Below are 27,117 nucleotides of genomic sequence, written 5' to 3' on the forward strand. Positions count from 1 at the left end.
TACTTCCTGTATCGGTCAATCTTCCTCTCCTAACCACCTCAGGAAGCTATCGGTTTCCAACACACGTTCATTCTTTCTCTCCATGTTTCGATCTCTAAGTCTCTCAATTACACAACCCCTTTTTCCACTCTGTTACCAAATGTATTTACCTCACACAACCGCCATTGCACCCCATGCCAAGCTCTCTCCCCCCTCTCCCTCTCACCCTCTCGCGCTAAATACATGCATTGCCTATCTAGCCCCCCAACCTCTCGTGCATGCGCACGCACGCACGTTGTGTTGGGGAACATAGCAGAAATTCAAAATTTTCCTACGCGTCACCAAGATCTATCTATGGAGAAACCAGCAACGAGTAGAAAGGAGAGTGCATCTACATACCCTTGTAGATCGCTAAGCGGAAGCGTTCAAGTGAACGGGGTTGATGGAGTCGTACTCATCGTGATTCAGATCACCGATGATCCTAGTGCCGAACGGACGGCACCTCCGCGTTCAACACACGTACAGCTCGACGATGTCTCCCACGCCTTGATCCAGCAAGGAGAGAGGGAGAGGTTGAGGAAGACTCCATCCAGCAGCAGCACAACGGCGTGGTGGTGATGGAGGAGTGTGGCAATCCTGCAGGGCTTCGCCAAGCACCTACGGGAGAGGAGGAGGTGTCACGGGAGGGAGGGAGGCGCCAAGGGCTCAGGTATGGATGCCCTCCCTCCCCTCCACTATATATAGGGGCAGGGGAGAGGGGGGAGGCGCAGCCTTGCCCCTTCCTCCAAGAAAGGGGTGCGGCTAAGAGGGGGGAAGGAGTCCATCCTCCCCAAGGCACCTCGGAGGTGCCTTCCCCCTTTAGGACTCTCCCCTTTTTCCTATATCTTGGCGCATGGGCCTCTAGGGGCTGGTGCCCTTGGCCCATGTAGGCCAAGGTGCACCCCCTACAGCCCATGTGGCCCCCCGGGGCAGGTAGCCCCACCCGGTGGGCCCCCGGGACCCTTCCGGTGGTCCCGGTACAATACCGATGACCCCGAAACTTGTCCCGATGGCCGAAATAGGACTTCCTATATATAAATCTTTACCTCCGGAACTCCTCGTGACGTCCCGGATCTCATCCGGGACTCCGAATAACATTCGGTAACCACATACAAGCTTCCTTTATAACCCTAGCGTCATCGAACCTTAAGTGTGTAGACCCTACGGGTTCGGGAGACATGCAGACATGACCGAGATGTTCTCCGGTCAATAACCAACAGCGGGATCTGGATACCCATGTTGGCTCCCACATGTTCCACGATGATCTCATCGGATGAACCACGATGTCAAGGACTCAATCGATCCCGTATTCAATTCCCTTTCTCTAGCGGTATGGTACTTGCCCGAGATTCGATCGTCGGTATACCGATACCTTGTTCAATCTCGTTACCGGCAAGTCTCTTTACTCGTTCCGTAACACATCATCCCGTGATCAACCCCTTGGTCACATTGTGCACATTATGATGATGTCCTACCGAGTGGGCCCAGAGATACCTCTCCGTTTACACGGAGTGACAAAATCCCAATCTCGATTCGTGCCAACCCAACAGACACTTTCAGAGATACCCGTAGTGTACCTTTATAGCCACCCAGTTACGTTGTGACGTTTGGCACACCCAAAGCACTCCTACGGTATCCGGGAGTTGCACAATCTCATGGTCTAAGGAAATGATACTTGACATTAGAAAAGCTTTAGCATACAAACTACATGATCTTGTGCTAGGCTTAGGATTGGGTCTTGTCCATCTCATCATTCTCCTAATGATGTGATCCCGTTATCAACGACATCCAATGTCCATAGCCAGGAAACCATGACTATCTGTTGATCACAACGAGCTAGTCAACTAGAGGCTCACTAGGGACAGATTGTGGTCTATGTATTCACACGTGTATTACGATTTCCGGATAATACAGTTATAGCATGAATAAAAGACAATTATCATGAACAAGGAAATATAATAATACTTTTATTATTGCCTCTAGGGCATATTTCCAACAGTCTCCTACTTGCACTTGAGTCAATAATCTAGTTCACATCGATATGTGATTAACACTCAAGGTCACATCCCCATGTGACTAACACCCAAAGAGTTTACTAGAGTCAATAATCTAGTTCACATTTACCATGTGATTAACACTCGATGAGTTCTGGGTTTGATCATGTTATGCTTGTGAGAGAGGTTATAGTCAACGGGTCTGAACCTTTCAGATCCGTGTGTGCTTTACAAATCTCTATGTCATCTCCTAGATGCAGCTACCACGTTCTATTTGGAGCTATTCCAAATAACTGTTCTACTTGGAGCTATTCTAAATTGTTGCTCCATTATACGTATCCGGTATCTCTACTCAGAGCTATCCGGACAGGTGTTAAGCTTGCATCGACGTAACCCTTTACGACGAACTCTTTTACCACCTCCATAATTGAGAAAATTCCTTAGTCCACTAGTTACTAAGGATAACTTTGACCGCTGTCCTGTGATCCATTCTTGGATCACTCTTGTAACCCTTGACTGACTCATGGTAAAGCACACTTCAGGTGCGGTACACAGCATAGCATACTATAGAGCCTATGTCTTAAGCATAGGGGACGACCTTCGTTCCTTTCTCTCTATTCTGCCATGGTCGAGCTTTAAGTCTTAACTTCATACCTTACAACTCAGGCAAGAACTCCTTCTTTGACTGATCCATCTTGAACACCTTCAAGATCACGTCAAGGCATGTGCTCATTTGAAAGTACTATTAAGCGTTTTGATCTATCCTTATAGATCTTGATGCTCAATGTTCAAGTAGCTTAATCCAGGTTTTCCATTGAAAACACTCTCCAAATAACCCTATATGCTTTCCAGAAATTCTACGTCATTTCTGATCATTAATATGTCAACAACATATACTCATCAGAAATTCTATAGTGCTCCCACTCACTTCTTTGGAAATACAAGTTTCTCATAAACTTTGTATACACCCAAAATCTTTGATCATCATCAAAGCATACATTCCAACTCCGAGATGCTCACTCCAATCCTCAGAAGGATTGCTGGAGCTTTGCATACTTATTAGCATATTTCAGGATAGACAAAACCTTCCGGTTGTATCACATACAACCTTTCCTCAAGAATCGTCGAGGAAACAATGTTTTGACATCCTATCTGCAAGATTTCATAAATAATGCAGGAATTGCTAATATAATTCCAACAGACTCTTAGCATCACTACGAGTGAGAAAGTCTCATCGTAGTCAACTCCTTGAACTTGTCGAAAAACATCTTAACGACAAGTCGAGCTTTCTCAATGGTGACACTTACCATCATTGTCTGTCTTCCTTTCAAAATCCATCTGCACTCAACAGCCTTACGACCATCGAGTTGTTCTGCCAAAGTCTACACTTTGTTTTCATACATGGATCCTATCTCGGATTTTATGGCTTCTAACCATTTGTCGGAATTTGGGCCCACCATCGCTTCTCCATAGCTCGTAGGTTCATTGTTGTCTAGCAACATGACTTCCAAGACAGGATTACGTACCACTCTGAAGTAGTACGCATCCTTGTCATCCCACGAGGTTTGGTAGTGACTTGATCCGAAGTTTCATGATCATTATCATAAGCTTCCACTTCAGTTGGTGTACGTGCCATAGGAACAACTTCCTGTGCCCTGCTACACACTTGTTGAAGTGACGGTTCAATAACCTCATCAAGTCTCCACCATCCTCCCACTCAACTTTTCGAGAGAAACCTTTCCTCGAAAAAGGACCCGATTCAAGAAACATTCCCTATTGCTTTCGGATCTGAGACAGGAGGTATACCCAACTGTTTTGGGTGTCCTATGAAGATGCATTTATCCGCTTTGGGTTCGAGCTTATCAGCCTGAAACCTTTCCACATAAGCATCGCAGCCCGAAACTTCTAAGAAATGACAACTTAGGTTTCTCTAAACCATAATTCATACGGTGTCATCTCAACGGAATTACGTGGTGCCCTATTTAAAGTGAATGTGGTTGTCTCTAATGCCTAACCCATAAACTATAGTGGTACTTCGATAAGAGACATCATGGTATGCATCATATCCAATAGGGTGCAGTTATGATGTTCGGACACACCATCACACTATGGTGCTCCAGGCTGTATTAGTTGTGAAACTATTTCCACAATGTCTTAATTCTGTGCCAAACTCGTGATTCAGATATTCATCTCTATGATCATATCATAGATCTTTTATCCTCTTGTCACGACGATCTTTCAACTTCACACTGAAATTACTTGAACCTTTCAATAATTCAGACTCGTGATTCATCAAGTAAATATACTCAACATCTACTCGAATCATCTGTGAAGTAAGAACATAACGATGTTCACTGCATGCCTCAGCACTCATTGGACTGCACACATCAAAATGTGTTACTTCCAACAAGTTGCTATCTTGTTCCATCTTACTGAAAACGAGGCTTTTCAGTCATCTTGCCCATGTGGTATGATTTGCATGTCCCAAGTGATTCAAAATCAAGTGAGTCAAAACGGTCCATTTGCATGGAGTTTCTTCATGCATATACACCAATAGACATGGTTCGCATGTCTCAAACTTTTCAAAACGAGTGAGCCCAAAGATCCATCAATATGGAGCTTCTTCATGCGTTTTATACCGATATGACTTACGTGGCAGTGCCACAAGTAGGTGGTGCTATCATTACTATCTTTTGGCATGAACATGTGTATCACTACGATCGAGATTTAATAAACCATTCATTTTAGGTGTAAGACCATTGAAGGTATTATTCAAATAAACAGAGTAACCATTATTCTCCTTAAATGAATAACCGTATTGCGATAGACGTAATCCAATCATGTCTATGCTCAACGCAAACACCAAATAACAATTATTTAGGTTTAACACCAATCTCTTTGGTAGAGGGAGCGTGCGATGCTTGATCATATCAAGCTTGGAAAAACTTCCAACACATATCGTCAGCTCACCTTTAGCTAGTCTCCGTTTATTCCGTAGCCTTTTGTTTCGAGTTACTAACACTTAGCAACCGAACCGGTATCTAATACCCTGGTGCTACTAGGAGTACTTAGCAAAGTACACATTAACACAATGTATATCCAATATACTTCTATCGACCTTGCCAGCCTTCTTATCTACCAAGTATCTAGGGTAATTCTGCTCTAGTGGTTATTCCCCTTATTACAGAAGCACTTAGTCTCGGGTTTGGGTTTTACCTTGGGTTTCTTCACTAGAGCAGCAGCTGATTTGCCGTTTCATGAAGTATCCCTTTGTTCCCTTGCCCTTCTTGAAACTAGTGGTTTCACCAACCATCAACAATTGATGCTCCTTCTTGATTTCTACTTTCGCGGTGTCAAACATCGCGAATATTTCAAGGATCATCATATCTATCCCTGATATGTTATAGTTCATCACGAAGCTCTAACAGCTTGGTGGCAATGACTTTGGAGAACCATCACTGTCTTATCTGGAAGATCAACTCCCACTTGATTCAAATGATTGTTGTACTCAGACAATCTGAGCACAAGCTCAACAATTGAGCTTTTCTCCTTAGTTTGCAGGTTAAGAAAGTCATCGGAGGTCTTATACCTCTTGACATGGGCACGAGCCTGAAATCCCAATTTCAGCCCTCAAAACATCTCATATGTTTCGCGATGTTTCAAAAACGTCTTTGGTGCCTCAACTCTAAACCGTTTAACTGAACTATCACGTAGTTATCAAAACGTGTATGTCAGATGTTCGCAACAACCACAGACAACGTTCGAGGTTCAGCACATTGAGCGGTGCATTAAGGACATAAGCCTTCTATGAAGTAATGAGGACAATCCTCAGTTTACGGACCTAGTCCGCATAATTGCTACTATCAACTTTCAACTAATTTTTCTCTAGGAACATATCTAAACAGTAGAACTATAGCGTGAGCTACGACATAATTTGCAAAAACCTTTTGACTATGTTTAGGATAATTAAGTTCATCTTATGAACTCCCACTCAGATAGACATCCCTCTAGTCATCTAAGTGATTACATGATCCGAGTCAAACTAGGCCGTGTCCGATCATCACGTGAGACGGACTAGTCATCATCGGTGAACATCTTCATGTTGATCGTATCTTCTATACGACTCATGTTCGACCTTTCGGTCTCCGTGTTCCGAGGCCATGTCTGTACATGCTAGGCTCGTCAAGTTAACCCTAAGTGTTTCGCGTGTGTAAATCTGTCTTACACCCGTTGTATGTGAACGTTAGAATCTAACACCCGATCATCACGTGGTGCTTCGGAACACGAACTGTCGCAACGGTGCACAGTTAGGGGAGAACACTTCTTGAAATTGTTGTAAGGGATCATCTTATTTACTACCGTCGTTCTAAGCAAATAAGATGTATAAACATGATAAACATCACATGCAATCAAATAGTGACATGATATGGCCATCATCACTTTGCTCCTTTTGATCTCCATCTTCGGGGCTCCATGATCATCATCGTCACCGGCATGACACCATGATCTCCATCATCATGATCTCCATCATCGTGTCGTCATGAAGTTGCCTCGCCAACTATTACTTCTACTACTATGGCTAACGGTTAGCAATAAAGTAAAGTAATTACATGACGTTTAAGTTGACACGCAGGTCACAAATAAATAAAGACAACTCCTATGGCTCCTGCCGGTTGTCATACTCATCGACATGCAAGTCGTGATTCCTATTACAAGAACATGATCAATCTCATACATCACATATATCATTCATCACATCCTTTTTGGCCATATCACATCACATAGCATACCCTGCAAAAACAAGTTAGACGTCCTCTAATTGTTGTTTGCATGTTTTACGTGGCTGCTTGGGTTTCTAGCAAGAACGTTTCTTACCTACGCATGAACCACAACGTGATATGCCAATTGCTATTTACCCTTCATAAGGACCCTTTTCATCGAATCCGATCCGACTAAAGTGGGAGAGACAGACACCCACCAGCCACCTTATGCAACTAGTGCATGTTTATCGGTGGAACCGGTCTCACGTAAGCGTACGTGTAAGGTTGGTCCGGGCCGCTTCATCCCACGATGCCGCCGAATCAAGATAAGACTAGTAACGGCAAGCATATTGAACAATATCGACGCCCACAACTACTTTGTGTTCTACTCGTGCAAAGAATCTACGCAATAGACCTAGCTCATGATGCCACTGTTGGGGAACGTAGCAGAAATTCAAAATTTTCCTACGCGTCACCAAGATCTATCTATGGAGAAACCAGCAACGAGTAGAAAGGAGAGTGCATCTACATACCCTTGTAGATCGCTAAGCGGAAGCATTCAAGTGAACGGGGTTGATGGAGTCGTACTCGTCGTGATTCAGATCACCGATGATCCTAGTGCCGAACGGACGGCACCTCCGCGTTCAACACACGTACAGCTCGACGATGTCTCCCACGCCTTGATCCAGCAAGGAGAGAGGGAGAGGTTGAGGAAGACTCCATCCAGCAGCAGCACAACGGCGTGGTGGTGATGGAGGAGCGTGGCAATCCTGCAGGGCTTCGCCAAGCACCTACGGGAGAGGAGGAGGTGTCACGGGAGGGAGGGAGGCGCCAAGGGCTCAGGTATGGATGCCCTCCCTCCCCTCCACTATATATAGGGGCAGGGGAGAGGGGGGAGGCGCAGCCTTGCCCCTTCCTCCAAGAAAGGGGTGCGGCTAAGAGGGGGGAAGGAGTCCATCCTCCCCAAGGCACCTCGGAGGTGCCTTCCCCCTTTAGGACTCTCCCCTTTTTCCTATATCTTGGCGCATGGGCCTCTAGGGGCTGGTGCCCTTGGCCCATGTAGGCCAAGGCGCACCCCCTACAGCCCATGTGGCCCCCCGGGGCAGGTGGCCCCACCCGGTGGGCCCCCGGGACCCTTCCGGTGGTCCCGGTACAATACCGATGACCCCGAAACTTGTCCCGATGGCCGAAACAGGACTTCCTATATATAAATCTTTACCTCCGGACCATTCCGGAACTCCTCGTGACGTCCGGCATCTCATCCGGGACTCCGAACAACATTCGGTAACCACATACAAGCTTCCTTTATAACCCTAGCGTCATCGAACCTTAAGTGTGTAGACCCTACGGGTTCGGGAGACATGCAGACATGACCGAGATGTTCTCCGGTCAATAACCAACAGCGGGATCTGGATACCCATGTTGGCTCCCACATGTTCCACGATGATCTCATCGGATGAACCATGATGTCAAGGACTCAATCGATCCCGTATTCAATTCCCTTTGTCTAGCGGTATGGTACTTGCCCGAGATTCGATCGTCGGTATACCGATACCTTGTTCAATCTCGTTACCGGCAAGTCTCTTTACTCGTTCCGTAACACATCATCCCGTGATCAACCCCTTGGTCACATTGTGCACATTATGATGATGTCCTACCGAGTGGGCCCAGAGATACCTCTCCGTTCACACGGAGTGACAAAATCCCAATCTCGATTCGTGCCAACCCAACAGACACTTTCAGAGATACCCGTAGTGTACCTTTATAGCCACCCAGTTACGTTGTGATGTTTGGCACACCCAAAGCACTCCTACGGTATCCGGGAGTTGCACAATCTCATGGTCTAAGGAAATGATACTTGACATTAGAAAAGCTTTAGCATACGAACTACATGATCTTGTGCTAGGCTTAGGATTGGGTCTTGTCCATCTCATCATTCTCCTAATGATGTGATCCCGTTATCAACGACATCCAATGTCCATAGCCAGGAAACCATGACTATCTGTTGATCACAACGAGCTAGTCAACTAGAGGCTCACTAGGGACAGATTGTGGTCTATGTATTCACACGTGTATTACGATTTCCGGATAATACAGTTATAGCATGAATAAAAGACAATTATCATGAACAAGGAAATATAATAATACTTTTATTATTGCCTCTAGGGCATATTTCCAACACGTTGTATATCTAGGTCACTCCCTCGAGACTATCTCACTCTTTCTTCCGCATGGCGGGCCACACTCGCTCAATCTCGCTCTCTTTATCCGAGTCTCGCTTAACCTCGTTTTCTTTCACACACAAATGATATATCTCCCTGTTCGGGCCTCGATTGACACACTCTATACTCTCACACGTAGATTGTCTATCTAGGTCAGTCCATCCAAGCCGCCACCACTCTTTCGACCTCATGGTGGGCCACGCTCACTCAATCTCTCTCTCTCTCTCTCTCTCTCTCTCTCTCTCTCTCTCTATCTCTCTCTCTCTCCATATGTCTCGATTGACCTCGCTCTTTCTCGGACAAAAACAATATATCACCATGTTTGAGCCCAATTCGACCTATTCACATTGTATACTCTCTCACGCACATCGTCTATCTAGGTCACTCTCTCCAACCCGTCTCACTCTTTCGATCGCACGACGACCCTATGTGATCGATTGACCTTGCTTCCTCCCACGCACAAAATATATCTACACGTCTTCACTTATTGGTGGGTTCCATGTGTGCTCTCTCTCTCTCCTCCCCTTCTGCGTTTAGACGCACGGGCAAACAGGAAGAACTCGCGGGCGATGTTGCCATTGACCATATCTGGATGTGTTCACAAGTCACGGCACCAGTTTCATGTACTAGCAGCACTAGTCGGTGTGTACGTGCAATGCACGTTAATTTGGATGTATATTAAGTGCATGCGGATATTAACTACTAGGATATTATTTGCGTGTTGTCATGTGATTAGCACTATTTTTGGCATGAAATTAACTGCATGCTAAACGTGTTGAGCGCTCGACATTGAAGCAGTCTAGGTCATTGGATGACAAGGAATACATGTGGCTTGATGACGTTTTATATTTAATTTGATACGGCTCTAGCAGAACATTCAATCGATCAAACCATACATTTCATTCAGTCTGACTCCGACTTTAAATTCTACGACGATCGATATAAAATAGATGGAAATGATAAATGTTCTGATTTTAAGCATGGCAATACGAACGTTTTTCATGGCAAATTTAGATTACGTGGCGGCAGCGGGGGCGTCTCGCGGTGGGAAGTGGCTCCTCTGCCGTGCTCTGTGTGTCGTCGGGCCACTGACCGACGGCAACGGCGGCGTCTTGCACCGTTGTTGGCGTACTCCTGGATGTTGGCCTAGCTTCAAGGAAGGCCAAAATGTTCTGGACTTCGGAGCGAGTCAACTGGCGGGAGGAGGCGACTGGCGTTGGTGCAAGAAAGCGGTCGACGGCGGCCATCCATGCCGCTGAGGGGGGCACTGGCACCCGCGCGGGGACAGGCGCTGTCAACGGCGCGGTGGAGACATTCGTGTGCACGGGCACCGGCATGGGCGCGCACGTTAGTGCACGCGTAGGCGCAGGTGCTGGTAGGTGCGCTGGCAGGTGCACGGGCGCATGAAAGTCGGCGGGCACCTCGTGGAACCCCGTGGGATCAAGCTCGGCGATAATGTGCGGCTCCTAGCCCATCAATGCCACGGGGATGGGCGCTGGCGCAGTCGAGGCGACGGGAGCCGGAACGAGAGCGGGGATAGGCGCGGCGTCTTCCCGCAAGGCCAGTTCAAGCTTGTCCCAAAGCGCCTTATGTTCTTGAGACTCCGGATAGGTGTCTTCCTCAGGAAACTGGAACACTAAGGGCAGACCATCGTAATGCGGCATGGCGTACGTTTAGGTTAGGCTAGTTGGAGGTAGACGACAGGAGAATCGGAGAGGAAGAGAGAGGATTGTAGCGATACTCCCTCCTTTTCGGTTTATAAGGCTCAATTCAAAAATCTCACCAATCAAGGTAGATGGTGAGTGGTGGAATACTTTTTGTAGTTTGCAAAAGCACCCAATTAATGCTCTTGTTTTTCTCAAAAAATATGTTTACCAATGCATTAATTGCAATGCATGCATGCATAAATTACATGCATTGGTCAATTTTCTCTTAATACTTGCATGCAATGATTTAATTTACCTTGGAATCTGAACATGTGATGGGAAACAACAAAATTGAGCCTTATAAAATGGAAAAACTAATATTTTGAGATAAGCCCTATAAACCGGAAAGGAGGGAGTACCGGGTAGTGCGGGTTTGATTTTAAACTGCGGCGCCGGCAACATTAAAAGTGGGAGCAGTTGGGACGACGGTGGGCCGCGGAGCCTGGTCAAAGGGATCGCCTCCCGGTGAGCCTGCATAGTGGTCTGCTCGCACGCCTCCCTGACAGCCGGCGCAGCGGTCTGCTCGCACGCCTCCCATCGACTCACACACTTGCTCAGACGACACCTGCCGATTGCCGATGAGAAGCGGGGACTTGTGGCAGCACGTAAACGCCCACGGTTTCAATAGTGAAAGCGTTCGCCTTAAGGTGACAGGTATTTCTTCCAAAATACCTTGTCTCTTCATTTGTGCAACTTGTCATAAGCAACTTGTCTCAAATTGAAGAAAAAACTTACGAAGTAATATTTGTGCCATATCACGTGACCATGCTTAGTTTCAAGAATTTATGCTCACTTTTGGATTTTCAGAAATTTAAGATCCAAGATTCGAAACAATATCATAACCTGCATCATGCAATAAATTTTCAAGCCGTACATCTGTCCTGTTGTATTTCTTAAGAAAGGATTTGGTCAAACATTTTGCTTAGTTAGACTTCAGACAAGTTATATATGCAGAGTAAAAGGATAATCCCTCCGTACCAGTGCATTGCCTGATATATTAACTCAAGTACTAGGCACGAACAAACGGGCTCAATTCTGTGCTCATCCTGGTGTAGTAGTAGTAGTAGTAGTAGTAGTAGTAGTAGTAGTAGTAGTAGTAGTAGTAGTAGTAGTAGTAGTAGTAGTAGTAGTAGTAGTAGTATTAGTAGTTGTAGTACTAGGCAATGCAGTTGATGGGTGACCTTGACGAGCGGCGACCGAGGGAATTGAACCGTGCTCGGCACGGTAGGTAACGTTCTCTAGTTACTAAAGCATCCCTCCGTTGTTCATCGGTAGTCATTATGGACCGGGGACATGAGGGGAATTTCCTAGGGCTGGAATTCTGGCCGCCAGATATTTTGACTTGAAACGCTGAGGCTCGACTGGTTGGGGTAATGGGGTTGCCTAATGTGCATACCACACACGCCACCGAAGGACACGAGCCTGCTTTTTTAGGATCAACACGAGCCAAGGTCTGGCTAATACGCCGTTGGGTCCTACCATTCGAGAATATGAAAGGAACCTTTTAAATTGCCGAACGAATCTATGTGTATTACCATACCCGTATTTTCCTTGCAAATACTAATCTCAACGTGGTAATTGATTTATGACGATTTGTTGAATTAGAGTGAGTTTGTGATATAGTGATCTAAACGTGGATTTCACATTTCATGGTATCCCTAGTTAGTTTTCCAATGCAAATTCAAATTTAAAAGATGAACAACATAGAGGTGAGAAAACTTTGTATGTATCAAGCATATGACCACACACACACACACACACACACACAGACACACACGCACGAACACAACAAGAATCCAATAAGTATAGTGCATCTATTTTTCCAAACCATGAATGTATGACACGAATTCAAAAATACTCCTTCTATTCCTAAATATTAGTCTTTTAGATAGTTCAACAAGTGACTACATACGGAGCAAAATGAGTGAATCTAGACTCTAAAATAAGTCTATATACATCCGTATGTGCCAGTCCATTTGAAGCCTCTAAAAAGACTAATATTTGGGAACGAAGGGAGTAAAATGTAAGACATCCATGGTCCTCAGTTCAATATTTAAAATGAACATGAAACTGAAACATGAATATTAAGTCTATTACTACAGTACATGCAAATGTTCTGTTTAGGTGGAGCTATGATTGTCGGGGGTCAACCCCTCGACCTTACATAAAATTGTGGAGCTCTGTTTAGGGTTGTTTACATTATATTTGTCCCCACCCTCCCAGCCACCGATTGGTTGTGCACCCCCACCCCTCCTCCCCGGGAGAATATCATGTGCCCCCATACCTTAGATGCTATATGCCGATACGAGTTGCTTGGAGCTTATAGATCTGAGATATAGCAGCTCACATGATGTGTCTTAATATTTCTGCAGGAAACCTTGATGAGTTTGAGAATTGCACACAATTTGTACAAAAACTACTTAGATGCCCTTTGATCCCATATCCAACGACCTCGAAGCTCGTATCACCGTAGCATCTAAGATGAAGGAGGACATCATATTCGCCTGTATGTAAGAATATCATGTGCTACCACACCTTAGATGCTTTGGTGATACAAGCTCTTCGGAGGCGCTGGATTTGTGACCCAACACCTCCTCGGTGGTTCGAATGGTTTTTTGCAGAAAAGTCCCAAAAGAGTTCGGCCACTGCTTACAAGCACAAAGACTGCTTAGATGCCATTGGATCTCAGATCAAACGACCTCCAAGCTCGTATCACCGTAGCATCCAAGCTGCGATAGCACCTTATGTTTTCTCGCACGGTAGAGTATGAGGTGCTCCCGCACCGTAGATTCTATGGTGATACGAGTTCACTGAGATCTAACGGCCCACAATAGGAGGTTTGAATGTTTTTGCAATATACGGCTGATAGAGTTTGGGAAATGCGCAGAAAGTACAAGTACTATGCATGTGCCATCTGATCACTGATCATACGATCTAGATGCTCATATCACCGTAGCGGGTAATTAAGCTATTGGGAGCACCTAATATGAGCACCGGGGAGCCGTTGGATCGAAGATGCAGTGGCACACACGAGGCCTGAATGTTTTATTTGCAAAAAAACCTTTGGAGAGTTTGGAAATTGCGTGTAATTACAAAGACTACTCCCAAGCCATTGGATCTCACTTCCAACGGTGTAAAAACTCATATCACCATACTATCTAAGCTACGGGGTGGATGTGATATTCTACGCCGCTATCATTTTTGTTCGTAAACTTGCAAAATACGTGTAACTCGTGCCGTTACTTGTCTAACCACGCAAAGTGTTTGTTCAAAAAAACCATCCTACACTGAAATATCAGAACAACACACGAGGGTCCCACTTGTCATTAATCAAATTTGGACCAAAAACTAACAAATCTGAAAGACGAGATTCAAACTGGCAACCTGGACTACAAAGCGTAAGTCAATAGCCTAAAAAACGAATGGTTGTTGGCTTTGTCCCATAACTTGATTTTATTTATACAGTACTTTTGTTGAGTAGAGTAGAGGGAGTGCCTCGTCAACACGTGCATGACCGTTGTCTCACTTACTGGTGGGTCCCAGGTCTGCGATCTCAATCTCTCTTCTCTCCACCGTCTAACCTTTGCACGGGCACACATGAAGAGCGGCGCTAGCTTGCCGTGGTGTTATTACAACTAATAAAAGCTTGGAAAATAGAAGAATCGCCTAGAACAAGAGACGTTGTGGCTGGTCGAGACGGAGCTAACCACATCTATCCTTCGTGCCACGTTTGCATGATGAAGCTGTGTAGCTAGTGGGGTGTTTTCGACCGACTGGCTGGGTCCCGAGGTCGAACCATAGGTACTACGTCTGATACAGTATATTTTTACACGCACATTTTTCCTCTGTGCCGAGACGTGGCACACCCTACCGCGCGGTTTCGGGGTCCTCCCGGGTGGTGCACGCATATATTCTTCCTGACGTGGGACGCCCTACCGCGCGTTTTCTGGGTCCTCCTCGGTCATAGCACCGAAGCAAGTAAATGAGTCGTCAAATCACGAAAGACCACCTTTCCCGCAGAGTACATCAGTGAAGCACGGTGGCTAGCTAGTTGGGCTAGTTCGACCGATTAGCTAGGCCGCCGCCACATTTGTTTTTTCACCCCTTTTTTATCTACTTGCCGGTAGGTAAATATAAATATCCACCGCGGCGTTGCTCTGGTGTTTGGGTGCGGCATGATTTTTATTTTTTCGATTGACGAGAGAGCAGGCGCGGTAGGATTTTTAATTTTTTGATTGACGGGAGCAGGCGCGGCAGCAATTAGTCACGATGACTCCGCCTATAAAAACCCACTGCTCCCTGATGTGAGAAATTGTCGACTGGTGTTTTACCGTGGTGAAAACCAAAAGATTCCCCGCTCCCTCCGCCTTCCCATAGATTGCATTGCCTTTCAGCCGTTTCGCCCCCTTTGCTTCCTCTCCCCATTGCTTCTACCTGGTGCCATGGCGGCGCAGCACATCACGGAGTCCGAGGTGAGGCTCCTGACACAGGAGCTCCATGCCAAGGATGCGAAGCTCAGGGCCAAGGACGTGGAGCTCCGTGAGCTCAAGGAGGAGAGGAGTGCCATGCTCCTCCATTATGTGCAGGAGTTCACGGAGCTTCAAAAGCGGCTGGCGTCCACCACAAAGATGCTCGAGGCGTCGGCGGCGTTGCTGCAGAAAGCGGGAGATACGATAGGCCGTCAGGGGAGCCTGCTGGAGCGCGAGCGGGCCGATCGTGACGAGGTCCAGTATCGCCTCAGCCACATGGTGAACCAAGTCACCACACACGTGTTGCGGCTGCGCGATGCCTACCATCGTGCCAGCGCGATGATGTCGGTCGTCGGGCTAAACCCGTTCGACCACCTGGTCGACTTCAACGAGCCGCGGCTTCCTGACCTGGTCTCCTTCTTCACCTATATCTCCGAGGAGCTGAGCCGTCTCCGTGCGATGGTGGGGGCTGAGCTGGACAAGGAGGGGTTGCGGGATGCCGTCGCCGTTGCCGGGCGAATCCTTTCAGGGCTCCATCACCGGAATCCATTCGTGCCATTGGACACCGTCTTTGACGAGCTGGCTCCCGTCGACTGGGAGCGCGCTCTGCGGGCGGTTCACCCTGCATCACCAACGTCGTGCACCTCGAGAAGCAGAGGGACTTCGGTGGTGTTTAGGCACCCTCTGCATGGGCATGGCCATGTCTCAGCAGAACATGACCGTTGGATCGAAATCAGATGGTGCAGATCAGTCACTGTAGCACAAAGCGTGTGGGTGTGTTTGGTTGCATTCTCATCTCAATATATGTCAGGACCCCGACTCGATGTCACATCGATCTAGCCGGTAACACCTCATATCACATTGCGGCCTCACGCACGATATCCCCACGGGTGTCGCCTTACCTTTGCCCGGGACCGTTTGCGCCTTTTGGCTCACGTATATGATAGTGTCGCTAGCATCCATATGATAAAGAGCCCGGGCTGACATGACTAGTCGTAAACCCAAAGTGGCACAGACTTACAGGGACAGGCATCCATGACCCAGCTTCGAACGTGTCGGTCATCAGCAAGTGGGTCCGGGCTGTAGCACTGGGCTAGCAGGACTCCGGTAAACCGGGCTGTAGCGGGCTAACAGGACTCCGGTACTCAAAGCGTGACATTTCCCCGAAGGGACAGACACAGGAACGAAGAAGGACACATGCCGGCCAGCCTAAGTGTTCCAGAGCAGTAGCAAGCTACCATGGCTCAGCGGTAACACTAGGAGACATTTCCCGGTAAGAGAGGCTACTAAAGATAAACAACTAGATAGTCAGATCCCACACATACCAAGCATTTCAATCATACACACAATATGCTCGATATGTGCAAATACAACGAAGCATCACAACATGACTCTACGACACAAGTACTTTATTTAAGGCTCAGGGAGCCATACATAACATACACACAGGTACGGGTCTCACGACCCAACATACAAGTCATACAGTCATACAAACCAGCAGCGGAGGTAACTTTTCTGAGTACAGACAACTAATAAAATAAAAGAGGCTCGGAAAGCCTAGCTATACTACGTGGTCCTTCACAAGCTCAGGGTCACCACCTGGGTCTTTAGCCTACTCGTTGATGTCAACGTCTACATAGAACCCATCAGAAGGGGTTGCAGCGTCTTCTGTAAAAATGTAAATTATAGCAACATGAGTACAAAGGTACTCAGCAAGACTTACATTAGATCCTACATACATGCATATTATCAAGAAGGATTGGTGGAGTTATTGCAGCAAGCCAGCTTTGACTCTTGGCTAGACTATCCTACGATACTCCAACTTGAAATGGTTTTGCGCACACGAGTCCACTACTCACCACTTCAATACACTACCGAGGATCCACCTCCGTCTTCCTACGGAAGAGCCATCCTCGGCACTCACACTTATCTTGAGGCTTTTAACAGTTTCCATTTACTTGTCTATGAACTGTATAGGCAACCAAGTAGTCCTTTACCGCGGACGCGGCTATTCGAATAGATTATGAAAACCCTGCAGGGGTGTACTTCTTCATACATGTTTCCACCACTTAGCGTCTGCACACGACATGTGCTCGGCAGACTTCAAGCGAAAGCCGACGTGGGTGTAGACCACGACCTACCTAAACACTTAAGCCTCTAGTCCAGGTTTATCGCCTATTCAGGTTCCATCCGCAGGGAGTCCGGCCGAGGTTTCCCATACGGTCCCGAACGATGTGAACAGGGTTCCCGAGATACCTAACGGGTATTCGGTACACCGTGCCACGTACCTACCGCATCACAGCCCACCCCTACGGTCAGCGCTGTCCACGGCCTCCAGTAGGCTACAAACACCAGAAACTACTTGCAACTCCTGGACAGAGAGCTAGGGTGAATAAGAAGTCGAGCGGGGTCATATTTCAGGGCCCAATGCATGGTAGTAGCTGTATCTTAAATCACGCATACAGATCTCAGTGCTTAAGGTCGGCTTCAATGAAACAACCCACCATGTACTCCTACATGGCCTCTCATCGATACCTTTACCAAATCGTGTTCACCACACCACTCTCATTACCGACATAAGCATTTCACTCTAGCCCATCACCCAGATGAACCAGACCTGACACGACTCTAAGCATAGCAGGCATAGCAAGGTAGGAACAACACACACATATGGCTCAAACAACTCCTACACATGCTAGTGGGTTTCATCTAGTTACTGTGGCAATGACAGGTCATGCAGAGGAAATGGGTTCAACTACCGTAGCACACAGCAGTTTGAAACGCGTTGTCTTAATGCAGTAAAAGAGAGCAGGAGCGAGAACATGGGATTGTATCGATATGATCAAATGGTTGGTTGCTTGCCTGATGGTTCGATGCACTGATACGGTTCTTCGTTAGGGTAATCACGGTACTCCTCGGAGGCAGAACCTGTCGCAAGGACACCGATACACAACCATCACCAAACAATGTGCAACAATATGATGCATGCATGAAACATGGCAATATGAGTGTGTTGGGCTAATGCAACTAAAACCAGAAGGGTTTGAGCAAATTTGAACCAAGGATTCAAATTTCAAATTCAAATGTGGCCTTTTAAAGTGCTTTTCCTTGTTCTGCTTAAAACATCAATTTAACTTGTTTGATCATGCATGAAAATAGTATAGATGGATAGATTGGATTTTTCTGATCATTTTTCATATATAATTTGTCCAATTTGGAGTTACAGAATAAAAGTTATGAATTTTTGAAGTTTAAATTATATTCTGGAATTTCCTGATTTAAATTAAAACCAGAAAATCAATTACTGCGTCAGCCTGACATCAGTGTGACGTCAGCAGGTCAACGGAACAGGTTTGGGTCAAACCTGACAGTGGGTCCCGCATGTCAGGGTGATTATTTTAATTAAAATTTAATTAAAACTAATCCTGTTTAATTAACAGGGCTGGGCCCCACCTGTCATTGACTCAGGGGAGTCAACCAGGGCCCACCCGTGGTCAAAGTCAAAGCCAGCGACGCCGGCGTTTAGCCGCCGGCGAGCCCGACGCGGCGGCGGGAGTGGTTTTGGCCATTTCGGCCACCAAATGGGCCGCGGAGACCACCGGAGTGGAGCTGGGGACAAACCGCAGCTCTTGGCGGAGTCCGTTGGGGTCGGGGTGGCCGGAGTTGGCGCCGGCGATGACTTTGGCGGCCACCGGGGTTCGGTCGAAGATGAACTTGGCGCTAGAGGGGTCGGTGAGGCTCGTGGAGTAGCTAGCTAGGTGTTGTGGGACTCGGTGAGTAAGATGGACACCATCTTATGGCCGGAGTGTGGCCGGAAGCACGTCGGCGACGAGGTCCGCGACGGCGCGTGCGGGTGAGCTTGGTGTGCTCGCTGTGGTGCACGAGAGAGAGAAAGAGAGGAAGGGGAAGTTAGCCCAGCTCACTGCGGTCTTGATGGAGAGGACGGCGTGGTCGGGGACGAGCTGATGCAGCGGCAACGGCGAAGGGGATCTCCGGCGATGGCGGTTCTGCACGGAGGCTCACCGCGGAGCTGTAGGGAGGGTCAGTGGGCTCGGGGGCGCGCCGGAGTGGCCGAATTCGACGGAGACGGCACCGGGGCCGAAGCTCGGAGATGATGACGATGGCGGCTGCTCGGGGCCCTTCCGGTCACGTGGCTCGGTGAGGGGGTTGGCGACGAGGTGCAGGAGCTCGGGAGCACGTCGGAGAGGGGAGGGGGTGGCCGTGGTCATGGCTACGGCGAGCGGCGCTCCCAGGTGCGTTCGGTGACGAGAGGGAGGGAGAACAGAGGAGAGATACAAGGGAGAGGGAGAGAGCGAGGGGGTCCAGGGGGGTCGGGGCGGCGCCGAGGAGATGACGCGCGGCGTCGCGGTGGCCAGGCGATGCAGACGAGCAGGGTGGTGGCGTGGCGAGCTCGGGCGCGCGCGCCGTGTCCCTCCTCTGCCTACTGGCGCGAGGAGGAAGGCGACAGGGAAGGGAGGCGGCGGTGGGCTGGGCCAGCGGGAGGAGCTGGGCCGGCTGGGCTGCACGGGTGAGGCCAGGTACTTCCTTCTCTCTTTTTATTTATTTTTTTTGTTCTGTTTCCCTTTTTATTTTATTTTGCCACTGTTTTCAAATTCAAAATAATTTCTTACAGTGCCAAAACATTCTGAAATATTTTATGTTACCTCTCTGGATTATTCCAAAAGTACATAAAACATTTCAAAGCATTTGCAAATATATTCATTATATATTATGAATATATCCCCAAATTCAAATAGATTATTGATTTAAATTCAGAGACCAAATAATTCCTTAAAAATATTCCAGAATTTTGGTTTGATATATAACTCTTGCCAAAATTCACAAAACTATTTTTAGGGCATTTTGGATTCACAGAATGCAATTTTAAAGGGTGCTTGCCCTTCTTTTATTTAGGGTTTTGAGGCTTCCAAAATTCCTCAATTCAAGTTTTCAAAAATATAGACATGATGCACACATGAAGCTAACCTAGAGCAATGCCAGAAGTTAGGGATGTGACAACTCACCCCCACTAAACAAGAATCTCGTCTCGAGATTCAAGTGTAGGGTAAGGTGAAGGGGAAACGCAAACTAGTATAATCTTCACGATCCAGTTGCACTTCAAATGGACTTTGATTCGTCCACCAGCTTTGTCTTGTCGTCTTGCTCTGAGAAATCCTGTCAACATGACAGGGGGGGGGGGAGAAGGAGACTCTAGAAGGGTCGATCTCCTCGAAGATCGAGCAACTCAAGATTAACTTACGGAATGAGACATAGAACCATCTTTCGGGTTGAGACACGAGATACACATCAATAGGGGTGGAAGAAATGGATGACGAAGGTTCACTAGGTAGACAACAATTTCATAACTAAGAAGGTGGTAAACGATTGTCAACGTAGCGAGGAGTCGAGTTGCCATGATACCATAACGATACACCTTAGGGAAGGTGACTCGTAGAGATATCCCCTTAAGTGGCAAAAAGAATTACTTTTGATTCAAAGATCATTGAAACTCTTTAAACCAGCCTAAGGCAATTCTCGAGCGATCGTTTGGAGGGGGTCGGTAGAATGGCATACTCGGACTTGGATGATGTGGATTACCTTGTTGAAGACAACGTAATGGATGAATTTGCTTATCACCGGAAATGGAAGAGACCCATGGTAGAATGGCACATTGGCGGTGCAAGCTAGGAACAGAATGCAAATGCTAGGAATGATTCTGGTAACTGGGGAAGAACCCAACAATAGGGAGTGAATTCACTGTTTGAAGAGATCATAGCATGTCGAGGAAACGGAGAGGATCCCCAGTTAATGCCGAAGATAACACCTAGCGCTTGAGCGTGCTCTCAAGAACTTGAGCATTTCCATATTCATCAAGGTTTTACCAACATCCGTGTCAAGGATCCTGGCAACACAACTTGCTACCATGATGAATGATGATGGATGATGCAGATGCAAAGGAAGATAACACCTTCTCAAATTTCACCCCTGGCGGGGCCATGGAGATAAAATCTGGATGATCGACCGAGAGACATTTAGCACTCCGCTTCTAATGTTCTCCTTGATGTGCTAGGGTAACCCATTCATAGATATGGTTTGATATCTAGAACATCAAGTAAAGGTCGGACTTCGGGAGCAATAGAATCCATAGGAAACAGTTACGGAGGTAAACCCTACGAAATCCTTATGGGGAGGTGGCCAACTTCCTTAACAAGATACTACAATGATAGGTCTTCCGGCTGGGTGTGTTGGCCACGACATCCACTTTACCGGTTGTCGAGGGACCAATATTATAGTTCTTGGGAAATGTTCCAACCATCATATCTGCCTGAGATTCAGATCTGGTTGGTGTCAGGATATTCCAGACTCATCGAGTCTAGGAAGGAAAATGAAGGTTTGCAACACAAATCGACGAGATGACGTTGCGAGATTCTCGGGAAATGAACTACGATAGCAAGCTCCAAAACATGAGCTGGTTCCGCTACAAACATGTGAACATGTTGTCCCAGACAAGCACGATCACATGGTAGTCTTATAATAAACACTAACGAGTTCTGGTTGGGAACCATCATCGAGGATATCAAAATCCTTGCATGAGGTATACTCTTAAGAAGGAACTTCTTCTCCTTGAACAAATCAATCAGTGGCTTGGTGTGCTAGGATATACGCATGGAGTGAAGATGATCAGTCTAACAGACCACAGAATTCTTCGCACGTGCATGACCGACTTGGGATGATTCCAAAAGAGCAAAAACAAACTTTCTCGAATTCACGACGGCAACTTACATCAAAATGCACGTGAATCAAAGGAAGTCACTCCTTTCATCAAACAAGTACTTCATGAGCTAGCATGAAGAAAATGCTTTCAAAAGTTTCCAACACTAACTTAATGTTCAACAACATCATGGAGGAGATAAGGATGTTGTCAATGGGCTCAACAACAACTCATCGGAATTTCCATATCACTGAACTTCCACCATCATGTGAACACGGTGATAGCATTGGTCAGAACCAAAAGATATAATGGGGTATGCTCGAGGGATCAACCACGAGGAAGACAACATTACGAACATCGTTGGTTCTGACTTGATTTGACGATAGCCCACACTCAAATCAAAGGATTGATAAGACAATAGGTCCAGCAACTGATCACAGGGACCAATCGATGAAGATATCATCTTTCTTCAATACACACTACACAAGAATATCCTTTTGGGACGAACTAAGTCAGGCAAGCTTTTATCTTCCAACTCTCCAAGTTGTTGTCTAGCTTAACCAACTAGCTCAGGGATATCTAACACCGATTCTTGGAGAGAAGGTGGTTCACAAGAAACCAACTTGATCACGAGCTCAACATAGCGGTCAGGTGACAACCTGGTAATACTTCCGAGAAGATCTTCGGAAATCACGAACCACCGATATGTTACTAAGCTCGAGAACAATCTTGCTTTTCAGGGCAAGATGATATGATCAAATGAGCGAGGACTTAACAAATCCTATCTCATCAATCGAGGAGTGCACCAGGAAAATGGACTAGGTAGCACAATCAACCTTAGGGTGATGATTCAATAGTCAACTCGCTAAGGATGACGTTATTGTCCATTTAACTACCAAGCAACGGAGTTGCTAGGAGTATTGATTTCACACATCATGATTCACTTGTCAGCACTCCGGCTGCAACAACACGGAACCGAGGAATGAAAAAAAGGATGGCGTGAAGTATCACTATGTCAAGAATTCACAAAAGGTGGTGCAATTCTCATGAAATTCCTGTCATAAAGAAGGTAATACTTCAGGGTAGAGCAGACCAGAAGCTGGATTGTAACTTGATCTGCGGAACACAACTACTTTGACCCAATCCTAGATATGGATGAGGTACTGGAGTTTGTTTCTCCTAGTCATTCGGGACAGCATGGCTTGACGGACCACAAGGGTACTAGGCATCGGTAAACGAATGCATGCGTACCCTTGACTATCAATTGATAGACGAAGGTCAGTATGCAACTAAAGAGAACAACTCAAAGGAACATATAATTTTCTGAGTTGTGGATGCATAGATTAGTATGTCGAACCAAGTTCAACATATTTCTTCCGGATAACCCATGCAGAAAGGTAGAACTGGCAGAGTCACGATTTATGAATGGAGAACTCCTCAAGAATAATCCTGTTGTGATATTCCAGTTCAACGAGGAACTTCTGCCATAAGTAGTTCATGGTTTTTGGAAGAAGAAGATACCACGGACTTCAAGGACTATCGCAAGGTTACTAATATCCTAAAGGCACTAGCAATTACTATCAACATGAAGTAAGTAGAGTGAATCTTGGGTTCAAGAACCCAGGAACAGAATACCTATTACTAAGTAGCATCACGGAATGCTTTCGAGAATGATGGCCAGAATCATCACACTGGGAACACAAATCATGGCTAAATTACTAGATGAACCCCTAAGACACCTAGGGTCATAATAATATCTCCAACATATATGTCAAGGTAACGGAGTACCTCAATTCACTGATTAGTGTGGTTAATCTGGCCCATGGGAACATTGAAATGGGAAGAAAGGATTTGCAAATGCTTCAAACTATTTAGAAACCTGGGATGACTCGGACAGCATAACGGCTGTAAATGCTCAGAAAAGATTTGAGACATTCACAAAAAATGGTGGCATAACCACTCAGAAGCACAATATCAAGGTCTCGAGATCAACAATTAACATACGGAAGTAGTAGGAACTGAACTGAGACTTAATCCAACAATCTTATAAGTCTACGGATTAGTAACACGTGATCCTAATAGAAAGAAGAGATAGCCTAGTTCTTAATCCCCGCAGGAAAGATAAGATAACTCAGATCAGAAGGGCATGAGGTATAAGGAGTAAAAAGAGCCTTACGTTCCATCCCACAATCAATTCCCTTATATAACTAAAGAATTTCTAGACTCAACTTCGACCAGTTTGGCTTGGTAATCCTACAGGCAGTCAAGCTCTGATACCAACGCTGTCAGGACCCCGACTCGATGTCACATCGATCTAGCCGGTAACACCTCATATCACATTGCGGCCTCACGCACGGTATCCCCACGGGTGTCGCCTTACCTTTGCCCGGGACCGTTTGCGCCTTTTGGCTCACGTATATGATAGTGTCGCTAGCATCCATATGATAAAGAGCCCGGGCTGACATGACTAGTCGTAAACCCAAAGTGGCACAGACTTACAGGGACAGGCATCCATGACCCAGCTTCGAACGTGTCGGTCATCAGCACGTGGGTCCGGACTGTAGCACTAGGCTAGCAGGACTCCGGTAAACCGGGCTGTAGCGGGCTAACAGGACTCCGGTACTCAAAGCGTGACATTTCCCCGAAGGGACAGACACAGGAACGAAGAAGGACACATGCCGGCCAGCCTAAGTGTTCCAGAGCAGTAGCAAGCTACCATGGCTCAGCGGTAACACTAGGAGACATTTCCCGGTAAGAGAGGCTACTAAAGATAAACAACTAGATAGTCAGATCCCACACATACCAAGCATTTCAATCATACACACAATATGCTCGATATGTGCAAATACAACGAAGCATCACAACATGACTCTACGACACAAGTACTTTATTTAAGGCTCAGGGAGCCATACATAACATACACACAGGTACGGGTCTCACGACCCAACATACAAGTCATACAGTCATACAAACCAGCAGCGGAGGTAACTTGTCTGAGTACAGACAACTAATAAAATAAAAGAGGCTCGGAAAGCCTAGCTATACTACGTGGTCCTTCACAAGCTCAGGGTCACCACCTGGGTCTTTAGCCTACTCGTTGATGTCAACGTCTACATAGAACCCATCAGAAGGGGTTGCAGCGTCTTCTGTAAAAATGTAAATTATAGCAACATGAGTACAAAGGTACTCAGCAAGACTTACATCAGATCCTACATACATGCATATTATCAAGAAGGATTGGTGGAGTTATTGCAGCAAGCCAGCTTTGACTCTTGGCTAGACTATCCTACGATACTCCAACTTGAAATGGTTTTGCGCACACGAGTCCACTACTCACCACTTCAATACACTACCGAGGATCCACCTCCGTCTTCCTACGGAAGAGCCATCCTCGGCACTCACACTTATCTTGAGGCTTTTAACAGTTTCCATTTACTTGTCTATGAACTGTATAGGCAACCAAGTAGTCCTTTACCGCGGACGCGGCTATTCGAATAGATTATGATAACCCTGCAGGGGTGTACTTCTTCATACATGTTTCCACCACTTAGCGTCTGCACACGACATGTGCTCGGCAGACTTCAAGCGAAAGCCGACGTGGGTGTAGACCACGACCTACCTAAACACTTAAGCCTCTAGTCCAGGTTTATCGCCTATTCAGGTTCCATCCGCAGGGAGTCCGGCCGGGGTTTCCCATACGGCCCCGAACAATGTGAACAGGGTTCCCGAGATACCTAACGGGTATTCGGTACACCGTGCCATGTACCTACCGCATCACAGCCCACCCCTACGGTCAGCGCTGTCCACGGCCTCCAGTAGGCTACAAACACTAGAAACTACTTGCAACTCCTGGACAGAGAGCTAGGGTGAATAAGAAGTCGAGCGGGGTCATATTTCAGGGCCCAATGCATGGTAGTAGCTGTATCTTAAATCACGCATACAGATCTCAGTGCTTAAGGTCGGCTTCAATGAAACAACCCACCATGTACTCCTACATGGCCTCTCATCGATACCTTTACCAAATCGTGTTCACCACACCACTCTCATTACCGACATAAACATTTCACTCTAGCCCATCACCCAGATGAACCAGACCTGACACGACTCTAAGCATAGCAGGCATAGCAAGGTAGGAACAACACATACATATGGCTCAAACAACTCCTACACATGCTAGTGGGTTTCATCTAGTTACTGTGGCAATGACAGGTCATGCAGAGGAAATGGGTTCAACTACCGTAGCACACAACAGTTTGAAACACGTTGTCTTAATGTAGTAAAAGAGAGCAGGAGCGAGAACATGGGATTGTATCGATATGATCAAATGGTTGGTTGCTTGCCTGATGGTTCGATGCACTGATACGGTTCTTCGTTAGGGTAATCACGGTACTCCTCGGAGGCAGAACCTGTCGCAAGGACACCGATACACAACCATCACCAAACAATGTGCAACAATATGATGCATGCATGAAACATGGCAATATGAGTGTGTTGGGCTAATGCAACTAAAACCAGAAGGGTTTGAGCAAATTTGAACCAAGGATTCAAATTTCAAATTCAAATGTGGCCTTTTAAAGTGCTTTTCCTTGTTCTGCTTAAAACATCAATTTAACTTGTTTGATCATGCATGAAAATAGTACAGATGGATAGATTGGATTTTTCTGATCATTTTTCATATATAATTTGTCCAATTTGGAGTTACAGAATAAAAGTTATGAATTTTTGAAGTTTAAATTATATTCTGGAATTTCCTGATTTAAATTAAAACCAGAAAATCAATTACTGCGTCAACCTGACATCAGTGTGACGTCAGCAGGTCAACGGAACAGGTTTGGGTCAAACCTGACAGTGGGTCCCGCATGTCAGGGTGATTATTTTAATTAAAATTTAATTAAAACTAATCCTGTTTAATTAACAGGGCTGGGCCCCACCTGTCATTGACTCAGGGGAGTCAACCAGGGCCCACCCGTGGTCAAAGTCAAAGCCAGCGACGCCGGCGTTTAGCCGCCGGCGAGCCCGACGCGGCGGCGGGAGTGGTTTTGGCCATTTCGGCCACCAAATGGGCCGCGGAGACCACCGGAGTGGAGCTAGGGACAAACCGCAGCTCTTGGCGGAGTCCGTTGGGGTCGGGGTGGCCGGAGTTGGTGCCGGCGACGACTTTGGCGGCCACCGGGGTTCGGTCGAAGATGAACTTGGCGCTAGAGGGGTCGGTGAGGCTCGTGGAGTAGCTAGCTAG

This window comes from Triticum dicoccoides, chromosome 2A (genome assembly GCF_002162155.2).
Source record: "Triticum dicoccoides isolate Atlit2015 ecotype Zavitan chromosome 2A, WEW_v2.0, whole genome shotgun sequence".
Classification (NCBI taxonomy): domain Eukaryota; kingdom Viridiplantae; phylum Streptophyta; class Magnoliopsida; order Poales; family Poaceae; genus Triticum; species Triticum dicoccoides.